Source organism: Temnothorax americanus, unplaced genomic scaffold (genome assembly GCF_048541705.1).
Source record: "Temnothorax americanus isolate GAGA-0224 unplaced genomic scaffold, ASM4854170v1 Scaffold3, whole genome shotgun sequence".
Classification (NCBI taxonomy): Eukaryota; Metazoa; Arthropoda; class Insecta; order Hymenoptera; family Formicidae; genus Temnothorax; species Temnothorax americanus.
In genome coordinates, this window is record NW_027509442.1 from 8223696 (window position 1) to 8241939 (window position 18244).

At 35.7% G+C, this 18244-nt stretch overlaps 1 protein-coding gene and 1 long non-coding RNA gene across 14 annotated transcripts in view; one reads left to right on the plus strand and one right to left on the minus strand.

Moving 5' to 3' along the window:
* LOC143900050 (uncharacterized) overlaps positions 1-15989 on the minus strand; it is a 53426-nt gene extending 37437 nt beyond the window's left edge. For 3 of the 12 annotated variants that reach the window (XR_013257700.1, XR_013257702.1, XR_013257706.1), the window contains exons 1-3: positions 15425-15989; positions 15254-15351; positions 14885-15039 (exon numbers count right to left, since the gene is read on the minus strand). This is a non-coding gene — a long non-coding RNA (uncharacterized LOC143900050). The other 9 variants (XR_013257697.1, XR_013257704.1, XR_013257695.1 and 6 more) reach the window with 9 other exon arrangements.
* Positions 1-18244, plus strand: part of LOC143900015 (uncharacterized) — a 297879-nt gene that overhangs the window by 50644 nt on the left and 228991 nt on the right. The gene's annotated exons all lie outside the window — the stretch shown is intronic.

Sequence of the window (18244 nt, forward strand, 5' to 3'; positions counted from 1 at the left end):
TACAGGATAGAATAGCCCGAGGGATAAACCGTGGAAATTAAGAACAACGAAAATTAAACGCATACTCACTAACTGCAGTTTTGTTAACACGTCTCCTATTTTTCGTATGATGCGCGTCGCGGCCCGTCGCCGTATTTTTTCCCAGATGACAGCGGCTGACATCCTCGAGCCTTCCAGCATGTTTCATGATCCCGTAAATTTATCTCGTTCTATTCTCTGACATTTACCGAGACGCGCTCGACTCAGCTCGTTATGTTCAAATTTCAAAAGCGATTCGGCTCGTTAGTTCAAGACTTTCCAATCTAGGATCGCTTATCTCATTTCATTACAGCGAAAGATATTAATTATTATCAATTCTTCGTAAAATATATGTTTATTTTCCTAAAATTATGCATATGAAAGATGTTCTAAACATCTTACATCTTTATTTGAAATTCTTTGATTGATATGAAGTAAACTATTTAATCTTAACTAAAATTATTTTGATACCTACTATTAGTTGATAAATGTTTACTATATATCCAGTTTTATATATACAATTAATATTTGTAATGGATTCAATTCAGAAATATTCTTATATTCTTAAGTATATAATTAAGAAATATCAGTTCTTAATATTATTATTATGGGAAACTGTTAGTTCGGATGTTTATGTATAAAAAGAGGTATGGGAAGCTTAGGATATCGCGTACCTATATGTTTAATCTAAAAATATATCTAAAGTCTCTACAAGAAATGCTACCCAGGCTTTTGTATTTTCTTGTATCTCTTTTCCTTGCTTTGTATTTTTCTTTCTTCATGTCGACCATATTTTATACTTTCTCGTTATTAGATCTCCTTTTTGTTTCTATTATATCTCGCGCACAAAATGCAATGATTTGTCGCATACGTCAGTGCTTACAATGATTAGTGTTTGTTACGTTTTCTCGTATTGGATTTCATCCCTTGCAGTTAAATAGCATATACGTACCGCAGATCATAAATTTCTTGGTAACGCAGTGAATTAGTCGGTTTGCTAATTACAATTACAAATAGCTAGGCGACCTCCTCGCAATCTCACCGAATGTCGCTATAACGATATTTTGCTCTTCCGGTAATTCATCCTTCCCTCGGAAGCACTTGCCTCCCTCTTCTTCGATATGCGCTCCTTATACTCCATCATCTCATAACGCGCAGGTAGTCAAGTATACGTAGGATATAATTTTGTAGTGTGAGAGTCGATTGAGTTTCCTATATTATGTTCGAGCTTGTTATACTTGGTGATCGTTCGCACGCAGAGTCACGACTATAGAAGGGAACTTTGAAACTACGAATTTAATCTGGCTGTGCGGTGCATCGACCGTCAGAGTTAAGGTGTTCGAAACGTTTCTTGAATGTTTACGTAGAGATGTATCCCGGCAAGTCATATGTATTCTCGACACGCGGAACCCATAGTATATCCACGGAGGATACGACGTTGCGGAAACCACGGATTGTATTTTACGTTCGGTTCGTAACTCGATGGATACATGCACAAATCAAAGTTATTTCCTCGCTCGTATTCCGTGATAAAGTCGTTGAAGGTAACCGCTGCATTTGTCTCACGAAATGTCAAGTAAACGAGTTCCACTACGGACCTTTCAAACCAGTGTTCTCCGATCATACAAACGTTATTATAAAGTAAAGATATAACTTACTACGAAAGTTGGTACATAATAAGTTGGTATATTTAGTTAATCAACTTGCACATATATATTTACATATACACATATTATATTTTATATGATCAAATCTATCATGAAACTATTTGTTGGATTTTATTATAGTTTGTAATTGAGCACTTAATTTTTTAAAATTTTCTTTTTTCATTACATAAATTATTTATGAGAAGTATTTATTATTTATAATTAATTTGTTTCGTAAGAACAACTCTTAAAACTTTCATTATTTATGAGCAAAATATCTTCACATTTTAGCAAAAAGATGCATGTCACTTTATATCATCGCAAAAGAAAGTACCTATACAAGCAAACGTTGCGCTATATGTTCGTTTTTTACGTCTTTCAGCGCATTACAACAACTATGAATTCCAATGAAACATTCAAGAAGCTTATAGCTTTTTTACTTTACCCTATCAACAGAGTTACTGTGGAACGAGCGTACAGGAATACATTCTTTAGCGGGATTTGATTTCTTTCTGATGCAAACTCTACAGTAGGTGTTTATCTTCGGAAATCTATTTGCGCCACAAACAATACTTGCCACAATTTTCTTGATATATCGATTTACAGTATAAAATTTGTTTTCTTTGCAGAAATTTTTCTTACATTATACAGAATATAAAATCATTATCTCTCAATTCTATTTTTGCAAACATGCATATATGCATAAACATTTTTTTTTTAGCTTTTCTAGTAACTGATTGATACAGCGTAATTGAATTCTTTACAAGAGATCGCGCGAATTGCTGATAAGTAATTTATCGAAAATAATTGTTTTCAGACAAACTTTTACCATTTACCTAATAATTAGTTAATTTTTTACGTGCTCGTTGCTTCATTTTTATTTTATATTTAAATTACTTATATTTAAACTTTGCCACATGAGAAAACATACATTGTTTTTCGTTAACTTGTCTGATCTTTCTATTCTAAATGACAAGAACTTTAAGAAACAAATGTGCGATCTCTTCTTCCTTCCGAGGCGCATTTATTTTGTTGTAACACACTCATTTCTTTCGTTGTATTTTGCGGAGTAGCCGCAGCTGCTGGCCGGAGGAAAGCCGATAAATCTCAACCTGCAACGGCAGAGACCGTTGTAATAAACCACCAGAGCGACGAAAGCCGTCGGCACTAGCTCCGTTTCTCTTTGTGGATATTAAGGATGCAAAAACGTATATTTCAAAATTCACGAAACGTTGCCCAAGTTAGAGCACGACACTCCTCTTGTGTCCCTCGAAACCGCAGAATCTTGCACGACGTAGAGTCGTAGAGAAAACTTTGGAAATACGTTATACAAACTGAAACTTCTTTCTTGACCGTAGCTGGCAAAATCCTACGCTTTCGAGAGAAAAGTACTTTCCGATTACAAGAGAATTAAAAAACTTTTCCATTTACTTTAAAACTCTGCTATCAATAAAGATCGCGAACTTTATTATCAATCTTGTATTGCGGATACAGATTTGTGAAACACCGTTTGTACTTTGCGATTTTATTCTTTCACAATCAAGAAACTTGCACGCGAGAAGTGCAGACAAAGCTTTCAAGACAATCCATACATTCGTTATTACCGAATGGCACTTTCATCAAGCACGGAGTTCAATGCTTTTGTTTGCTCCATATACGCGTCCTACATTTTCGCTGTAGAACATATCCAGAAAAACGTACAATGGAACTTTATCCTGATTCACTACGAGAAATTTTCTTGCGATTGAGAAAATGTATCTTTTTCTATCCAGTCAATAGCGTAACCAATAATAAACGGAAGATATCCTCAGTATTGAAACAAACTTGAATGATCACCAACTAACTTTGAGACAATAACGATTGAGATGGACAATAAATTATTTGTTTTTTTATTTCTTTTATATATTTTGTTTGACACACAAACCGGCAATTTTTATTTTATTTAATTAGAGTAACTTTTCTCGCTTTGGCAAGGAAAATAAATATGTCGAAGCTACTCTTTGTGTTTGTCGTATTATTATTTTCAATCAAATAGCAAATTATTTATTTAACTGTAATTGCAAACACAAAAACAAATCAACTGCTATGGTTAGAGTTAAATTAAATATTATCTTAAAATCGAAGGCATTTACGCGCCATTGGATAGTTTCAAGTTGTTATTTCCTTCTGTGTTTTATAAAAACTCTATTCGCGTTTAGAATAGAGGACTATATTTTCTTGTGGTAAAAGTAATAAAAGAGTAAAAATACGAAAGAATTTATCGACCACAATGATCAAGCTGCAAGGCAAAAAAGATGTTAACTCTGTTTTTACCAGTATAATCATAGTATATTATCGTTGATTTACGACTCGCAACATATTATTTGAATGCTTTTAGAAACATCAATGAACGAGATAGAAAATTGGTTAGTAGTTAATGATAAAGATATGACGGCTGCATACACTAACAAATAGATGCATAATTCAAACCAAGTTCATGTGAATCATGACATTATCTAAATCTTTCTCTTTGAAAAATTTTAATAAATTATTGTTTGTAGACACGTATCTAGTTTGTATATAATTCCCCAAAGGCACATTTATATGTTATGTAATGAAAGTTTAATATTTTACGCACTTTCTTATATACGCACATACACACGTGAGAAATATTAAAATTATCTACAGAGCAATAAATATATTTTTTATTTAAAATTTATCAAATATATGTTCCTGGCAACTACTCGAATTGCACTAAACTTGTAGTAAATCTATTTATCCGCATATCCGCTTACGCTAGTACGTTGTAGATTAAGCAGAAAAATTCTGTCTGAATCCAGCACGGTATCGTGAATTTATTTTAACCGCCAACAAATATTTTCTGCCGACTCGATGTGACAGGATTTCCGTATAAGCACTGAAAATAATCATGATTTTCCCGAAACATCGTGGTAACTTGAATAAACTCTTCAATTCCATTTCTTCATGTAGATAAACATTTTGACAAAGCTAACTATTAGCTATTGTTAGTTTTAGAACTTATATGGTGAATTGAGTTGAACACACTAGTGCGCCCTGGTGTATATTAAAGTCATTGTACATTAATCTAGTCTGACAATGAGTGTAAAGTGAAATGCAAATATCTCGAATGATTAAATACATATTTTTCTAAACAACCTAATAAAATGTATTAAGGATTTTGCGATTCAACGCGTTGTATATTTATATTAAACATACATCCGCCTTCAATTATTATATGTAATAAAACTCAATTACAAAAACATTTTAAAAATTTATCAACAGAAACATTTGCTCGGCCGCAGAGAGCGGTATACGGACTATATTCACTGTCCGTACCGAAAAGGTTAAAGTGCTACTCGACTTTGAATATATTTTTCCTTTGTTGAATATTGATGCAAGATATTCTTTCTTTTTTTTTTTACTTTTCTTTTATGCACCTACTTATAGAAGTAAGATTAGTTCACTTCAAAAAATATTTAATACCAATAAGAAATCTTTTGAAAACTTTATGTGCTTGGAGAAGATATATATAAAAGAGAAAACTGGTTTATATAATAATAAATTCTTTTACATCGTAAAATTTAGTTTTTATTTCAGTTCGGCGATCACCTCCTTTATCGAAGGATTAAATATTTTCTTCTCACGAAGGATTTCCCACTATTCCCAGCCGTCTTTTGTACGCCATCCTTGTTGCTCGTTCTCGAGACGTTTCTTGATCCTCGAATTCTCGGTTTTTGTTTTGCCATGTTCCGAGTTTAGACCCGCCTTTTTGTTTCCGTTTCCGCTGTTCTATTTCTCATTTCTTATTCTTTGTTTGTTGGATCTCATCTTCTTCTTCTGGTTTCTACTTTTTTTGCTGCTTTTTCATGAAGAAAGAATTTATATAGTAGATATCGGTTGCGATTTGTTTTCTATATCAAATAGTCTTTCTGGATAATCGAGGTTCATGTTAGTCACGTTTAAGTTTTTATTTAAACAAATATAATTGTTCTTATTGTTCTTTATCTTATAACACTTGTTTTTTTTATTATACCATATATTATTAGATAACCATTATCTATTTGTGTTCTTTTCTCAAATTTTATTTACATAATTTATAATTGTCATAAGTGTAACATGATATAAAATTAGCTTAGATATAGAAAATGGTAAACTGTAGTGATATATTGTATGAATATAGAACAGGTTTAAGTCAATCAAAGCGCAGCTGAACGGATAATACTAATTGCATCAGCTTATGGCAGCTTATTTAAATGCATAAACATTTGTTGGATACTCAACATAATCTGTTTTGCTATGGAAGTATTATATGATTTAAGATTATATTTAATATAAAAATTTAAAAATAATATTAATTAAATGTGCTAGAAATATATTTTCGGTTAAAGTTTGATACCTTGTAAGTATATGTTGCTCTAAATAAATGTATATAAAAAATTTCAAATTTATTTTAATGAGGTAGAATGATGAAATTCTTTTAGAGAATCTATACAAGACCACTATTTTTAGGTAAAAAGAAGACATTTTTATTATTATTGATTCTGATTCAATATAGTAAGAAAAATTAGTAATGTGAAAGATTCTCAAGATATAGCTTTAAAGATGTATATTCATGTTATTGAAAATTATTTCCATGTGACAACTGCATATATGTCTCTGTGTAAGTACAGTTTCGCTTTCGACTATTTGCCAAATTGTTCGACATAAATTTTGTTCGGAACGGCAAAATTATCGGACGGCGAAGGGAATTTTCGTCGGACTTTCAGGAATGTCTTTTATACTACCTGCAATTTTCGCGTAAATGGTGGAAGCTCTAGATTGTCCATAGCAATACAAGCAGGTAAGTAGTAAGAATTGTTTCTCGCTCGGTGTGCGAATGTCTTCGAATAGATGCATAGTATACCGAAAAGACTAGAAGAAAAACGATTTTATAGCTACTTTTGGGTGCGAATGGGTCACAAGAAGAAAAGTAAAAAACGGTATTTCAACTAATCGGCAGTAGCTATATGTATCTTTGCATTTGTCAATAAAAACTCTCACTTTGTAAAAAGTAAATCGAAAATATCCAGAAAATGTATTCCACTGTTTCTCTGCGATATTATTTTACTATATTTGTGATGAATAAAATTTTCTTTTGTTGTGATATATGTATGCTCCTACTGCTGCATCGCAATTGATTTTGTTCTCTTCATAAATAATGTATATATTTGACGTTCTGTATGCTGTAATATTTCAGAATCTCGATATTGTTTCAAGAATTAATTGTTTCATGTCGACAGAGCATCACTTACTTTGAATAATATTGGAGAAAAACAAAACGAGAGCATTGTTTTTATCATAGCCACCCTGCTTCGTTTAGATACTGTCGATTTCTTTTTTTCTCCTACCGTTTTTGTTTCACGAAACATGGTGGTGATTAGACGAATTGCCGCGGAAAAAAAACGAGGAGTTGTGATGAATAGAGAGACAGAACTAAAGTTTGAAGACTCTGAAGATCGGAAGACAGGCGAACACAAAAGACTGCCGTGCTATATTATTATGCACGACTGTCGGTCCGTACCTTTTCGTGATATACCAAGTAAAATAAAGAAAACTTGAGTCTACCTGTCTACCAGAGAGAGTAAAGAAGAAGCAAAGAGGTGTGTCACTCGAAAGCTTAACGTATCAATTCTGAACAAAATTTTTTCGCTCAATGCGGTATATAAGATAGGTACATTTTCCTACTTCGCAAAAGAATGACATTTGAAATTCCCCAGAAATGTATACTCGAGATCCGGGAAAGTTTGAAGAAACCATTAATATCGAAGCTCAAGTTAGAAGCTTTTATGTAAAGTCAAAGGCCCAAGAGATACAGAAAAATATTTCTGTTTCTGTTCTTGTAGTTGATATTTTTGATGTTATTGAATATTGTAATTTCAAATATAATGTTCTATATAAAATACGCATGTGAAAAGCTACATTCTTTTTTTTTCAATAATATTCTTCGATTTTATTCTGACAATTCTGATATTTTATTTTATTTACGCTCTACCGCGTATAAGCGCATTATTGGCTCCATACAGGTGACTATAAAATGCGCTCGATATTTCGGCAGGAAAGCGACAAAACCGGAATTCCATGGCCATAAATTTTTCAATTAATATATGTATAATGCTAGCGCGTAGGTGGCAACGCGCGCGCGTTGATGTATGTGAAGTTAGCCCCGCACTTTTTGAATTTTTAGTTTTTTTTTATTGTGCCGTATTGTGCTACGTTTGTGCTGTATTGTGCCGCAAACCGCAACTCCGTAACCCAAAGCGTATTCGAGAAAATTAAAAAAAACAAAATTTTTGATAGCCCCGCATTTTTCGAATTTTCAGTTTTTTTTTATTGTGCCGTATTGTGCTAGATTTGTGCTGACTTGTGCCGCAAACGAGAGATTGATAACTTCGATAACAATTAAGAAAAAAAATAAAAAAAAAAATTATACTAGCCCCGCACTTTTATCGAAATAAACCCATTTTTTTTTGGTTGATAGATAATAATCTGTGCCACGTTGTGCCGTTGGAACTAACTCGATATCTCTTTTCGTTGGGGCAGATAAAAAATATTAAATTTTTAAACAAAATAACAATTAATTACTTCAAAATTAATTACTTCGCATTTATCAAACTTCTGTAAACTGTGCTGAGTTTCGCTAGATGAGTACAACAAAGAAATGGCCAAAAATGCAAAGAAAGTTGCAGGGGTTGAAAATTATGGGCTAAGGGAGAGGGAGAAATAGGGGTGAGAAAAAAATTTTACAATTTAAAATTTTTTAAAATTGTGCCGGGTTGTGCTCGAAAAGTACAATAACTTTTTTTAATGACAAAATGTCCGCAAGTCGTTAGTTTTCGCAGCACAACCATCTAGAGAAAGCAATTTTTAGGAATTCCAATTTTTAAATCGCTATAACTTTTGAACCGTGACAGGAAATGAAATTTTGCGAATTGTGCTGAGTTGTGCTGAACAGGCACAACAAGAAAACGGCTAAAAAAGAATCGAAAGTAGCAAGGGTTGAAAATAATGAGCCAAAGGGGATGAGGGTGAGAAGAAAAATTCGCATTTTCAAATTTTTTAAAATTGTGCCGGATTGTGCTAGGCGAGTACAATGACTTTCGTTAATAACAAAATGTCCGCAAGTCGTTAGTTTTCGCAGCACAACCATCTAGAGAAAGCAGTTTTTAGGAATTCCAATTTTCAAATTGCTATAACTTTAGAACCGTGACAGGGAATGAAATTTTGCGACTTGTGCTGAATTGTGCTGGACGGGCACAACAAGAAAACGGCTAAAAAAGAATCGAAAGTAGCAGGGGTTGAAAATAATGAGCCAAAGGGGATGGGGGTGAGAAGAAAAATTCGCATTTTCAATTTTTTTAAAATTGTGCCGGATTGTGCTAGGCGAGTACAATGACTTTTGTTAATGACAAAATGTCCGCCAGTCATTAGTTTTCGCAGCACAACCATCTAGAGAAAGCAGTTTTTAGGAATTCCAATTTTCAAATTGCTATAATTTTAGAACCGTGACAGGGAATGAAATTTTGCGACTTGTGCTGAATTGTGCTGGACGGGCACAACAAGAAAACGGCTAAAAAAGAATCGAAAGTAGCATGGGGTTTAGAATTCTTCTACAACTAAAACCCAAGTTTCTAGTTGTATTGTAACAGTTGTATTGTAAAATCCATAAAATGTGACCTGTCGACATTTTGTCATTGACGAGTCATTGTACTCGCTTAGCACAATCCGGCACAATTTTAAAAAAATTGAAAATGCGAATTTTTCTTCTCACCCCCATCCCCTTTGGCTCATTATTTTCAACCCCTGCTACTTTCGATTTTTTTTTAGCCGTTTTCTTGTTGTGCCCGTCCAGCACAATTCGGCACAAGTCGCAAAATTTCATTCCCTGTCACGGTTCTAAAATTATAGCAATTTCAAAATTGGAATTCCTAAAAACTGCTTTCTCTAGATGGTTGTGCTGCGAAAACTAATGACTTGCGGACATTTTGTCATTAACGAAAGTCATTGTACTCGCCTAGCACAATCCGGCACAATTTTAAAAAATTTGAAAATGCGAATTTTTCTTCTCACCCCCATCCTCTTTGGCTCATTATTTTCAACCCCTGCTACTTTCGATTCTTTTTTAGCCGTTTTCTTGTTGTGCCCGTCCAGCACAATTCAGCACAAGTCGCAAAATTTCATTCCCTGTCACGGTTCTAAAGTTATAGCAATTTGAAAATTGGAATTCCTAAAAACTGCTTTCTCTAGATGGTTGTGCTGCGAAAACTAACGACTTGCGGACATTTTGTTATTAACAAAAGTCATTGTACTCGCCTAGCACAATCCGGCACAATTTTAAAAAATTTGAAAATGCGAATTTTTCTTCTCACCCCCATCCCCTTTGGCTCATTATTTTCAACCCCTGCTACTTTCGATTCTTTTTTAGCCGTTTTCTTGTTGTGCCCGTCCAGCACAACTCAGCACAATTCGCAAAATTTCATTTCCTGTCACGGTTCAAAAGTTATAGCGATTTAAAAATTGGAATTCCTAAAAATTGCTTTCTCTAGATGGTTGTGCTGCGAAAACTAACGACTTGCGGACATTTTGTCATTAAAAAAAGTTATTGTACTCTTCGAGCACAACCCGGCACAATTTTAAAAAATTTTAAATTGTAAAATTTTTTTCTCACCCCTATTTCTCCCTCTCCCTTAGCCCATAATTTTCAACCCCTGCAACTTTCTTTGCATTTTTGGCCATTTCTTTGTTGTACTCATCTAGCGAAACTCAGCACAGTTTACAGAAGTTTGATAAATGCGAAGTAATTAATTTTGAAGTAATTAATTGTTATTTTGTTTAAAAATTTAATATTTTTTATCTGCCCCAACGAAAAGAGATATCGAGTTAGTTCCAACGGCACAACGTGGCACAGATTATTATCTATCAACCAAAAAAAAATGGGTTTATTTCGATAAAAGTGCGGGGCTAGTATAATTTTTTTTTTATTTTTTTTCTTAATTGTTATCGAAGTTATCAATCTCTCGTTTGCGGCACAAGTCAGCACAAATCTAGCACAATACGGCACAATAAAAAAAAACTGAAAATTCGAAAAATGCGGGGCTATCAAAAATTTTGTTTTTTTTAATTTTCTCGAATACGCTTTGGGTTACGGAGTTGCGGTTTGCGGCACAATACAGCACAAACGTAGCACAATACGGCACAATAAAAAAAAACTAAAAATTCAAAAAGTGCGGGGCTAACTTCACATACATCGCGCGTTGGTTGTGGTCGCAGATGACAAGGTGCGCAATTCACCCAGATTGAGTTACCGTCACTCGAAATAACTTAACTTGTTGCAAATGCACATGTACTGACTGCACCTAAGTTGATTGGCGCGGCATGACTGCAATTAAGAAATCGACTTCGTCTTGAAAGAGAGCACGCCGCGACAGTGAATAGTCCTTGTGATGTGTGTGTGTGTGTGTGTGTGTATGTATGTATGTGTGTGAGAAACAATAGCGTTCCGAATAAATGCCACCAGATTGCTTTATCGTGCAAGCGCATAAATATTTCATAAATGCAATCAGATTTTAATATGAACAATTCCATTTTAGTGTACTATATGTCTAATTGATTTATTTTATATAACGATTTAAAACAATCCTAATCAAGATGTTTTCATAAGACATGGGAGCAATCAAAGACCTAGAAATTTTTATTTCTTCAAATAAAATTTATTTGACTAATAGTTTTTAATTTAGTCGTATCAAATATTTTACCCCATGCAAATGCCAATTATTACATCAATTAAATTTGTACACATTTTTTTAAATTTAATTGGAATTTTTAGTTATAGTATAATAATAATTAAGGTATGTATGACCTTTAACTCAATGACAAAAAATTGTTTCATCTATATTAAAAAAATATTTTATTTGCCATTGGTGTGATTTTTTGTGTGACACATATTTTTGAATTTCTCTATACATTATAATCTCTTTCGTGCCTCTTTCAAATTCTCTTTCATGAATCCTCTGTAAATCAATCGAACTTTCCATTCTATCAATTATTCATCTCCATCATCACTTGCGCTCTTCAGATTGGGCGTTAAGGATCACGCACACCCCTGCGCTTGTTTACACTGCGACGCCGCGGAAAGTTAAGAGGCTTGAATGCTGGCTTTTCGGCCGCTGGGACGTCAAGTAATCAACTTGGCTGACCCAGAAAGTCAAAAGGGCTTCGTTTACTTGCCATTTCTCTCGCCCTCCTCTCGCTATCCGTCTCCTCCTCTTCATGGTTTGCCCGAGAAGGGGAGTTTTTCTTTTTCTCTCTCCGTCGTTTCTCCATTTATATATCCGCCCGTCTTCTCGCTATCCCTGCTTATCTCTATCTGTCCCCCCATTTTGCTTTGCAGCGTCTCTACCCACCGGAACACCGTCAGAATTTAGCGCGCAGATACGGTGGTACAGTTAAAATCGGGCAGTGACCGAAAACTTCAATATTCCGGTTCTTGCACCGAGAAGAGGAGATCGGAAGCGAGTGAAAGATATCGGCAGACGTTAAGAAATCGTATAAATAGAATGGAATCGAAGGTCGTGGAATGCTTTCGGTAGTACCTACAACATGGATCAGACGCCGCGAAGATGTACGTTATATGCAGCATTTCAAAGTCATCTAACAATAAGTCGTTGTATAATATCGTACATCGATTACTCTCGTTTGAACTGTCGCGTCGTTGCAAGAAAAAGCACACAGTTAAATATATTTACTTTTTCAGAATACCAATTGCCTTTCATAAAATATTATCGACGATATATATCAAATAATGTGTGTGTGTTCTGCGTTTTTCAAAAGTTCTTTCTCGTTAACAAAAATTTGATCGTTTAAGAATTGAATTGTTAATATTTCTCTGGCATATTAACAGTCATTACCTTTATTAATTACTACCTTTATTACACGTATTAAATATTTTCATTTGTCAAATACTAATAAGAGAATCAATTTCTAAATCTTTATTTAGATTCAAAATATGTACGCGCAGCACACAGGAATTAATAAAGAAATTTCTTTCTCTTTGTTGTCATCGTCTTCAACGTCTTGAACGTCTGTGAAAGAACATTTAATACTACCAGCTCGGTTATCATTGTACCATCTCTAACCGCCATTGGTAGACTTCTGTGTTTTCATTCAACTTTTATGTAAGCATTTGTCACTTCTTCATTCTTCAGTATTCTCCATTTTTCTTCTTTTCTTCTTTGTGAGGCAAGTTCCATTTCACTCTTCGGTTCTTCGACTTAATTATTCGCTCAAGTAATAACTTTTCGTGCTAATTTGTTTGCGTCTGACAAAGTGGAAGTGGTCCGCGTAGCAAATATAAGAAATTATTCTGACTACAATTAATTTTATAGTCAGACTTGGATAGACACGTTTACGCGAGTATGGCAGTTGTATTTAAGGAACGATGCAAAAAAATAAAAATAGTAGAAATATTGGAAACAATACAAATATTAGAAACCAACGTTATTAATATTACAATAATTAAAATATGCATTGTATTATCTTATGTGCGTGCGTGCGCGTATGCGTGCGTGTCATGGTATATATATAAACGATATTATATTTTACTTGCATTAAGAACGCGACAAATTCTATGGTAGTCGTAAACCGGATTTATATTTATTTGAATAAAAGTGGTTTTCCTTGTAGAGATCAGCTTTTCAAACGTCCATAATTAATATTTTACTGGCACAGGGAATATAACGGATGGTATTGGTATCGAGCGAAAATTGGGGTAGGAGAAAGTAAATTTTTCGCAGAAAGACCGTCTGCGAACCCCTTTAAGAGAGTTTAATCGTTCTCTTCGTTTGTGTCCGTGGCGATCATAGACATCACTGGGGATTTATAGTTGGACCTTTCCGGGCTAAAACGGGTCTCGTGCGTTACTCGGTGCCGGTGCCATGCGATAGACGAGGAGCACGAAGTCGAGGGTCCCGAGCTTAAATCGAGTTTACTCCGATATCGAATTTCGCCGGAAGCAAAGTCTCCGGTGTATCGTCTTGAAAAACCGGAGAGACAATATCGCTGGAGTTACTGGTTGAAGGAATGTATAGTTTAAATTTAGTTTAAGTTTACAGTAGCAAGCGAGCATTCGTCACCGTTTGATAAGATCAACGGTCACGTCAATCGAATTTTCAAGGCGAGCTATTTTATAACATTGACCTTATCATCCGTATCATCGTATAGAAGCTTAGAGAATATACAAAATTATGGCTCGTATTTCGAGATAGTTTAGAAATCGAATAGAGTGAAGTGCACGGTGCATGGATAAGTTGGCAATGTGTTGCGTTAATTTATTAACGCAATCAGCAATCACGTTGTATAATTCAATATGAAGTTGAGTAGTTGGTAAAAGCTACACGTTAGTTAATTGTGCCTTTCATAATTTAGTTTGCAGCATTTTAAAATTTACTTGTTGAAAAAAGAAGAGAAAGAGAAAATATAAAAAGCAAAATTTATATTTAAATTTATTAAGAATAAATTTGGACATTAAAAACAAGATTCCTTTATGACGTTGCCATCTCGCGAGAGTGAGAATAAAGCTAGTATCGAGTAAAACTGCGTCTACGCAACTTTCGCTGACGATTGCGGCCAGCAGGAATCTTCCGTATCGACACCCAGTGCATTTTCCGGTAGAGAACGTGTGCCGATAATTCAGTTCTCCGAACCATCGTATATATAGACTTGCTCCTTGCTCGTTTTAAATAAAAAATCATAAGAAATTAGAAGCGTGCTTGTTAACTAGTATTCGATTAGATAGAATTTAGAATTGAGAGAGTGGACATCATAAAATTGTTTGACGTTAATTGTGCATAGTTTTTTTTATCGCTTATCAAGTTGTTCATTTCTTCGACACGCATATCTTTACGATTTACGATGCGCGCAGTATATGTTTGTTCGTATTTAGCGTGCAATTATTATTACGTGCGTATATCGCGTAGGGAAAGCATTGTAATATCATTATTTTTATTCTACCATTATATGACGCTGTAAAGCGCAGAGATAATTAATACGCACCGCCTGATTCTTGTAAATTATTCGAAACACGCATCGCACAACGTAGTCACGTCACCCAAAGTAGATATCGAAACTGTGCGATGCTTTATCTTTCGCCTACATCTATTATGCGCATACATTTGAAACTATCTTACCATGTTTATTCCTCTCCGCGTAGAAGGCATATAATCGCTCGTTTCCCTGTGCTTGCCCTTGGAGCTATAGTCGTGAGTCAGCTTACACTCGTAGCGCCGAAGAAATTTTCCAGACAATTAAAAATTCTTACTTATCGCTTCTAAATTTCAGAAATCTATAAAGAAGACAAAACGCAAAGAAATTTTATTTTAGACTAGACTTTTATGTCTCCAAGGTGTTTCGTATAACAATCATTTTATTTATTAAAGTTTTGAGCTATTTTTATTGGCTAAAGCCGCTATATAAAGTTAGAATTCGTATGAAGCGAAATATGTGAAATTTGAATTATGCAGACAATATGAATGTATAGTATTTTGTAAACTATTTACCTATATACGTATATAGTAATATTCGAGTGAGGAAACAGGAATCTCTAATAACCTCGTATTCACTCCGTATCTTCTCAAATGGCTATTATTCCAGTCTTCTGCTGACAAATATTCTAATAAATGTTCTAGTAAGAAAATTAAGTACTTATATGTCAAAGAAATTATAATTACATAATATTTAGCGTCAAATATTTTCGTCAAATATTTGCATGTTCTAATTGAAGTGTAAGGTTATCTCACGCGGTGACGTGTACTACGAATATCATACGTGTTACGCGTCCTCACGTTAAATGGTAAAGATAATGACGTTTACACGTATATATGTACCATAAATAAGAAAGGTGAATTAAAAGGAAAGAAGCCACACGCGGAGAGAAATTTACGGTCGAATATCCGTCGTGCTCGCACGTTTGGTTTGGTTTGGTTTGGAGTTTTGGAGCGGACGCCTGGAGTCGGTGTTCCTCGAGGAGCGGCGGCGCGGCGCGGCGATGCTACTGGCAGTGGGAGGGGGGGGCGCGGCGCGTGGGGCTGCCGGGCTGCGCGGCCTGCGCGGGTCACGGCTGTCACTTCACTCGTCAGTCCGTCGCGAGCGCTCGCGTCGACCGTCGTGAAGTTCGTGGTTCGTGCTTCTTCGCCGCTTGACTCCGTATACGTACTTATTCGGCGAGCGCATACCTCCGCCGCGGCGCGCGAAAACTCACGTTAATGTCACGCCCGCGGTGCCTCGGGATAATCGCGTCGCCGCGATTCGCCGCGATTTTTGTGCGGTTACTCCAACGATTCTCGCGCGACTCCCGCTTTTCGTCTGGTGCGGTATAATCACCTGTCTCTGCGCGCCCGCGCGCGCGCGTGTCGCGTCGCGTCGCGTCGCGTGTGTTGTATTGTGTCGCGTCGATCGTGTGTGTGTGCGCGCCGGCCGTTTCGTTCTCAAATCTCTCGCGTGTACGGGTTCTCGCGCGGAAATTCGTCCCGGTCCTGCCGCGGCGCGCGCCGGCTGTTTGCCGATAGCGTGCGTGCGGTGAGAGAAAAAGCGTGTTTGTGCTGTCTCTGTGTGCTCTTTGGATTACTGGGAAACGCATCCGGCGAGAAGTTGGCGCTGAGATTTGAATTCGCAACGCTCCAAAACGCAGGTACGTCACACGTAATTCCCCCTGCGCTTCGCTCGAGAAGATCGTGGATATGCACTCTGGATCTCTTGTGTGCTCGATACCAATATTACCAATGCAAAATGAGAGCGCACAGCGAATGGAACGAAATTTTGTTTTGACGGAGCGCGAGTCACTGCTCCAAAATGGAGTCGTGTTGCTTTACTTCTCTCTCTCTCTTTCTCTCGCCGTGTAGCGCGCACGCCTCGCGCCTCGCGCTTCGCGCTCCAATGATCGTGGGAGCACCGCGCATTTTGGATCACCGCGCGCCCGCACGCTGCATCGAAGCGTTGTTTATGCGATTTTATTTGACGATTTTCACGATCATCACATTCGTCCAAAGCGTTCTATTGCGATAAACACGGACTGGCACGGATTTATTTTTGCGAGTCTCGTCACCCTTTTTAACAGCGCTATTTCGCGCGTCAATACTTTTGTTTTCCTGACATCATCGGCGGAAAAATGTCGATATTTTTTTAACGATTTTTATACAACATATTGATATAACAACATAAAATATGTAACTATATATAGTTTTCGTGTAACGTTGCAACGCGATGCATTTTTGAGACTATAAATGATACTTTTATTATTTCTATGTTATCGCAATCAACTCTGATGATTTCGTTGTTTTAAAAACTTTATTGACAATTGTAAATATGTGTGTTTATATTTATATCGATGTCTCGTAAAAAGGAAAACAAACGTATTTATTCACAATTTAAGCGATTTCTGTTAATTTGTGCGCTTTTTATTTTGCATTGCGTATAAAATGTTTATTCTCGAAACTCGAGTGCCTCCCTCCCTTTTTTGACGCAATCAGATTTTATTTTTATATCTATATCACACGCATCCACGAATCTTTAAATGAAGCTGCCATATTTTACGATTATTCGCGATGCCGCATGAATTCGTAATTCGATATACCCGTCGAAGCTCCCTGCTGAATTCTCACGATTGTTATAAGAAATTTATGTTTTTATATATTATATATTTTTTGTAACAGAGAGAGAGAGAGAGAGAGAGATAAATCTGAGAATTACGTATGATATATAGAACGGATTAGGATATCCGGAATAAGAAGAATTATGCCGCGCTTGTTTAATGTTCTTCGTATCTTGAGATTTTCGCGATTATGGAGCTTCGGCGAAATCGGCCATTCCTTGTTGGCTCACCTGTCTTGGCAAACGCACACGTCTGGAAAGTCTACGACGTCATAGTACGCGCTACACACGCGCGGATTGCACCTGTCGTTCGCGAATGTTTCAAACGCTTTTCGGCGAATCTATATAAATCAATCGATTGGAAATTGCACTTGCGGGTGTTTGCGCATCTTGCTCGAAACGCCTTTAACATTGTCATCGTTGTAACGTAAAATAACCGAGATATAGAAAATGACTTTAATTTGAATAACTTTAATTTCTTTTATGCGCATTTCTATTCGGAAATTTTTATTTTAGTTTTAATTTTCATCATGTGTTTATTTTGATTACTGTTAATTATGATTATACTTGATTAATCGGTAGACAAAAATTGCTTATAATTAAAATGTAACATTTTTATAGTCTTAATCGTCATAGTCATGACGGCGCCGGTCGCTATATCTCGAACGAGTTTTTCGGAGCGGATGTAGCATTATTTGTCGGTATATAATTATGGTTAATTATCTTGTAATTTTGTTACGGTATGACGAATGATTCGCGTGATCGTTAAAGGCGGTGTTTGAGCGTTCATTGTAAACACCGTCACTCGGAGAAAGCTTGAAATTGCGCTGCTTAACGCACGTATCGTAGAAGTTATTCTATACACATTTTCAAAAAAATCATTTATTTTTAAATAGTTTTTT